Source organism: Cebus imitator, unplaced genomic scaffold, assembly GCF_001604975.1.
Source record: "Cebus imitator isolate Cc_AM_T3 unplaced genomic scaffold, Cebus_imitator-1.0 Scaffold22, whole genome shotgun sequence".
In the NCBI taxonomy this organism is placed as follows: Eukaryota; Metazoa; Chordata; class Mammalia; order Primates; family Cebidae; genus Cebus; species Cebus imitator.
The window spans coordinates 979,379-985,811 of NW_016107337.1; the positions used below are offsets into that span (position 1 = coordinate 979,379).

Below are 6,433 nucleotides of genomic sequence, written 5' to 3' on the forward strand. Positions count from 1 at the left end.
CTTTTGTTTTGGAAAAAATAGATGTTGTTTGTGTCAGCAACAAAAAAATCACTGTCTTTTATGGTAATTTGAAAAATTAAAACTTGCATTCTTCTTATGAAATCAAGCAATGGAAAGTATGCCTTAGAAATATTGATTTCTATTATGTTACCAAACATTTATTAATTATATGCTAGATTTAACATTGTTATATAATCTAATCTGGACATCATTCTTTTGAGGTGGATTCTAAATTTAACTCCATTATGAAGAGAAGGAAACTGTTTAATAGTAATCCCTGTGTCACCCAGAGTCACACAATAAGTAGGGATATGAAAATAGTTCTTGGAAGAGATCATGAGTATCCTAATAGTAGTAGTGACAGTGGAGAGGAGGTGGCCAATAAGGTGAAAAGTAGAGGGAACTGAAGGGACGATGGGAAACCCCTTGTTTGATTCACCTGTCAGGGTGCCAAAGAATTAAAGGGGCCATTTCTAAACTTTGATGAGGCCTGTCAGTGATCTTGAAAAACCATCCTCTCCTTTGAGTCTTCTATATATGCCTTTAAACCTCTCTTTTTAGTTGAAAAGCACTAAGTAGATTTGGGGCTGATATTTCCAGTAAATCTCTCCAAATCTCCAACTAGGCCCTGGGGTTATCTGGAGCATGGGGACATAGGTTCTTGTGTCTCCTTGGGGTTACCCTTAAAAAGACCATTTAACACCCAATGGAAGTTTAAGAGATGGGTGATAGGAAGCAGAAAAGTGTACAGGTAGATTTGGGGATTGTCAAATTGGAGATCAATCACCTACAATTTTTACTTTATCATCAGCTTAGCCTTTCTTCCAAAGTTAAAACTCCTTGTCTGATTAAGGAGAAAATCAAACAATAACTTATAGTTTGTTTTTGTTTTACTTTAAATCCCAAGTTGAATGAGACTAGATCCTAATAAGCTACAGTTTTGTCTTGTTTTCCCCAACTAGAAATTACAATAGATAATATGTTGTCCTTTGTTCTTTGTCAGTGTTGTCAGATTCTAGTCTTTACATCTATTGTTAATTTTCATGATCACTACACCCTCCATATTTGGTTACAAAGCTCCAGGCTGCATATGTACAAACCAAACAATAGGCCCGGAAGGACAAAAGTTCATTCATGAGACAGTATCAGAGCTCCAGCAAGATATAGAAGCTAATTTTTTTTCTTTTAAATGGGAATACAACACACAGGACAGATTATTCTTGTTGTTTGTACTGTCACAAGGACAGATAGTTGTATTTGAAGCTCATTATTCTTTCCTTTATTCCTGCTGATAAACATCCACTCAGGCCATTCAGTGGAAAAGAGGTAGGAAAGATTTTGCTCGAACATGAATGTTTATAAAAAAAGTCAACAGATTCTCGCTGGATTTTGATATTAGTTTCATTTAAAATATTCTTTCTGAGCTACCTTTTAATATTTAACATTAATATAAAATCAATCAAATTTAATAATAATTAGATCATCAGTTCATAAATGATAATATAACACATTAATATTTAATATTAAAATCACCTTTTAATAATATTAACAATAAGCATAATAATAATGACTTTTCATAGTATATAAAGAGGAGGATTTTATATAGGACTTCTGGGCATGAGGTAAGAATGGGCTCACTTTGACATAATGGATGAATAATTTAAATTCCCTTCCTTGTTCTGTTAGACCTGGCATTTGGATTCTGGTAACAGCCATGGATTTAGGTGTATAAAGGAGAGTATCTCATAGAAGTCTTCAATATTTTGGTATAAAGCCCGATTTATCTGCCTCAAAATGTAATCGGCCTATTTCATTTCTCCAATTTACTACCATTTCTCAAATATAAGCCTTACCCTAAGCCACCTCTGCAAACTAAATGACCAAAAAAAAAAAAAAAAAGATAGAGAGACTTTGTTCAACCACTCATTCATTTATGAAATACTTACTAGCATGTACTATGTGTCAGGTACCATGCTAGAGGCAGGAGAACAAAGATGAATAAGTCATTCTCACTTGCCTCAAGAAGCTCACAGATATTTTTCATAAGACCAGTAGTGGAGATAATTATAGTAGTAGCTAACATGTATTAAGCACTTACTATGTGGCATACAGTTTTCTAAGAACTTTACATAAATAAACTCTTTTAATATAAAATAATATCTTTTTGAGGATAGATATATTATTATTCCCATTTCATTGGTGCTTAAGTTGAGGCACAGAGGGATTATGTGATTTGCCCAAAGTCACACAGGACAATGAAGGGTAGAGGTAGGATTTGAACACTGGCGACTTGATGCAGAACCCATGCTCTCACACACTGTGCAGTGATGAATGTGGTGCTATGGAAACCATAGAAAGGGTGGGTGCCTCACCGGGGCTGATGATGGAGGCAAGCCCAGGAAGATATTCCAAATGAAACAGGGCTGAGGCTGAACCTTAAAGAGTGAGTAGAAGTTAGCTAAGTAAAGAATGACAAAGAAAGGGCAGGGACATTGTAAATATGGCTGCAGGGTCAAACCGAGGTATGAGAGTGATGGCAGGGAGAAGGGGCATTTGGTGGTGGGTGAATGTATAAAGGATTGGAGGTTAGGTAACAGCGAGGCTGGAGAATGTTGGTAGGGTCCGTTTGGGTGGCCCTTGAGGGCTTCCTTAGAAAATGCGGATTTTATCTTATTCTTGAAATTCTTCTACATTTTGTGTTTTGTTTTATTTGTTTTATTGTTTGTTTATCTTCATTTGAACTGCAATTCATGAGCTGAGTAAATGCTAAGTCACTTGTCTGAGGCCCTCAGTTTCTTCCTATAAAATTTATGAGGTTCGGTTACTTAGATCTCTTCTCGTGTTGAGATTTATGCCTGTTTAACTTATCGTTTTATCTCTTACTTGTGTGATCAAGTTTTTTCTAAAGTTAAACTTAACCAGGTTTATATATCCTTGCTTCAGCTCAATAGAGAAGCATAATCAGTGAAGTCCTAGGTAACTACAGTTTAAAGGAGTAATCCTTCCCCTTTCTCATGTCAAAGTAGATGGTCATGTTATTGAGGAATGACACAGCAGGAGTGCATTACAAGTTGTACAAGGTGCACATGGGGCTAAATACAAGGTATATATAGTCAAGGCGTGATTCTCATAAAACATTACTACTTAAACATTAATCCTTTGTTCTTTGGCTTTCCTGATTGTAATGAACTCTGATTCAGAGATGCAGTTTGAACTTTCATTTCTTCTCCCAATTGCCTCATTCCCATTTCTTGTTCCACCAAAATTATGATATCCTGCAACAAATCACCTCTCTTCTCCCAGTCTCTTGTTCTCATCTGTGACCTTCCTCTATCTGAGAACCTGGCTTTGAAATCATGTCTTTCATCTATCCTGTGAAAACTCTTTTCTCTGTTATCACAGGCAGTGCACTTTGCTTCCACCTCTCTCTAAGTATAGCTTATTTTATGTTCCTTGGTATACTTAGAATCGATTTCCATTTTGCCATAAGTTTCTTAAAAACTATTTGTTTTTAAAAACATCTCAGCTATTCTTACTTTAAGATTTGAGAAATACATCGGAAGAAGGAAGCGGGAAGTCTCACAAAGCATACATGTGTACTTTTTTCTTCCTTTCCTCTCCATTGATGCCTCTACCATTCCTTCCCCTTTCCTCCTTTCTTATCCACCCAGAAGGGATGCAAAATGGTTTTAAAAAGAAATACAACATGACTAGATGCAATCAAAGTAAAATTTTGTGGTTGGGAAATCAAGTCAGGGGAAAGAAAAGAGAGAAGTCAGGAATGAGGTTACTTTTAAAACAAAAGATATGATGTTCTTGCTCTGTGCTTGTAAGCGGCAGCCACAAAGTTGGCTCCAGCCAGTTTAGCAACCAATGCTTAGAGGAAATTCTGATTCACTGCATCTGAAGCATGTAAACGAAGCAGCAACTTGAGGCTGAGAATTGAGAGAAATCGCTCCCATGAATCCTCATGAAGAAGACCATCTGTGTACAGCATTATCCGCCTTCCTTACAAAAACCGGCCACATGTATGAGGCTTTTTACCGGTTGGTATTTGGGGGCTTATATCATGCCAAAGCCAATTCACTAAAAGTAGCTTAGGGGTCTGGGATGTGCCACAGTTCTGCTGTTGTAGCTCTCTGCTGGGCCAGTTAACTCAAGGATAGATTTTAGAGGCTGAAGAGCAGCAGTATGTATTCTATAGTTCATTAGTTACAAGAGACGGTCTGTGGGGAAAGAAAAGCGTATAGGGTCAAATTCATTTGGATATGCAAATTCTCCTTAAAGATTCAAAGTACACATTAGCATACAAGGGTTGTGAAAAGTCCTGTGGTAAAGAAATATGCTTACTTTTCCCGACATATCTGAACACAGAATTGGTTTTTGGTGTTGTCATTGTCTCTCAGGTTATCACTTGGGCCACTTCACTATGTTCGAGGAAGGCATGAGTAGTTAATGAAATTAATTGGTTTAATCAAACACAAATGCATTAAAAATCATACCAGCTTTTAAATTGTTACAAAATCATGATAAGAAATTAGGTGAAATGGAGTTAAATTTCATAAAAGATTTCAATAACATTTCACTTTAGGTCAAACAAAAGCTGTTCCCTTTGGAAATTAAGATGTCCATTTTGATGTTTTTAAAATGACTCCTTAAAATATTACTGACATAAATTTAACCTACTTACTTATTGATACTTATTTTCAAATATACTGAACATAATTGAAAAAGAAAGCCTTCAACTGGTGGAGGTTGAGGTTTTTGGAACAGCATCTCTTCTTTCTCTGTTTCTTTCATTCTTTCTTTTTTAGATGATCTAGTTAATCATTTTTAATATCATAGAGGTATACCATACTAAATTTATAAAACAAATATTTCTTAGATATGCATCAAAAAACTCTTTCAGTGAGGCTTATATATTTAATCTCTAGGTACAGATGAACAATTAATAAGTTCTAGCCTAGTTTTCTTTTTCAGTGTAAACAGACAGAAATTAATGAAAGATATTTAAAGAAACACTGTTGCAAGTCTTCTGGTTTTATTATTAGGTGCAAAAATTTCACCAAATCTATTTTTTCCCCAAGCAAAAAAACAAATAAATAAGCATCAATGAATAAATTGTACCTTAGTCAGAAGTTCTCTCAAAAAAAAATTCCCAAGCAGCACCTTTGCAGGAATTAGTTATTTTTCATTTTCAGTCCATTCTCTCCCCTTTAGTTATACAAACATGCTATTTTGGGATCATTATTTATGTGAGGTATAATGCCGATTCTAGCCCATCTTCATTTTCAGAATCCACATAACAATTAAATCCTCTTGCTGAGAAAATTACTAGGCAGAAAGGAGAAATTCTCCTTTACTACATTAGACTGCACTGGATTAGGAGGAGTTTTGCATATTGGATATTTTTAAAGAATTGTAAACTACTGGTTAAAACTTCCAGTGAGATATATGCTTCCCTTTTGAAAGTTATAAACAGTATAAAATACTACAACTGGAAGGGGTTCTATCCCATAATTTTATAGATGCAGATATTGACAATAAGGGAGGGAAAGGGATTTTTCCTTTATTACAGACAAGTTAGCAGCAAAAATAATAATAAAGCCTGGACATTTTTATTCCTAGACCAGTGGTTTCATTCATAGAAATCTCTATAGAATAGATAAATCATTTTTTCCTTCTGATCAAATGAATTTATAAAAACATAAAGACAAATTTATAGAGATTTATTAAGCACTGACGGTGTTTGTAACATAGGAGCAACACACCGAGCCAGGAGATCCCAAGGTCTAAAGTAATCGCGGTGTTTGGAGGAAGCTCGTCCACACTCAGGCTGCTTATTGGACTGAGAAAATGTGCAACATGCATAGCTATCACACAGCTAGTCCTTATTCTTCTCTAAAGTCCAACTGCCATTTATAAGCTGGAAACATAAAAATACAGATCCAGCCTTCTGTCTTTTGGCCTGGCATCAGAAATCTAACTCCCTTGGGGCATTCATTCTCATGCACCTTAAATGTAAGTGAAATCACAGGCACTTTTAGGTGCCTGAGAGTGAATGTCCCATAGGCAGTTGGATTTCTCTGTTATCTTAGCCTTCAGTCCTGTTCCCACCCTGAATTCCTGTCTCAGGAATGCTCTCAACATCCCTTCATCATCCCAACCTGAAAATCTGGCATTGCCCTGGACGCTTTTCTCTCTTTCAACCCTCACATCCAACCAATCACCATGTCTAGAGCTGTTAATTCCTTGGCAGCTTTGGCATCCATGACCTTCTCTCCATCTTCCATACAGAGCTTTAGTTCAAGTCCCCGCCATTTCTGATGCATTGCTCAGGCAACAGAAAATAGATTTACTTGGTTACCAGGATCTTTTCAAATTCTATGTAAACTATTACTGTAAAGGTGGAAAGAGGATGATTCTTTTTTTT

General features: G+C 36.0%; 1 long non-coding RNA gene across 1 annotated transcript in view; it reads left to right on the top strand.

Moving 5' to 3' along the window:
• Positions 1–1,203: 1,203 nt before the first annotated feature.
• LOC119470099 overlaps positions 1,204–6,433 on the top strand; it is a 45,158-nt gene continuing 39,928 nt past the window's right edge. Inside the window, exon 1 of the long non-coding RNA XR_005198973.1 lies at positions 1,204–1,326. This is a non-coding gene — a long non-coding RNA (uncharacterized LOC119470099). The remainder of the gene's footprint in view (positions 1,327–6,433) is intronic.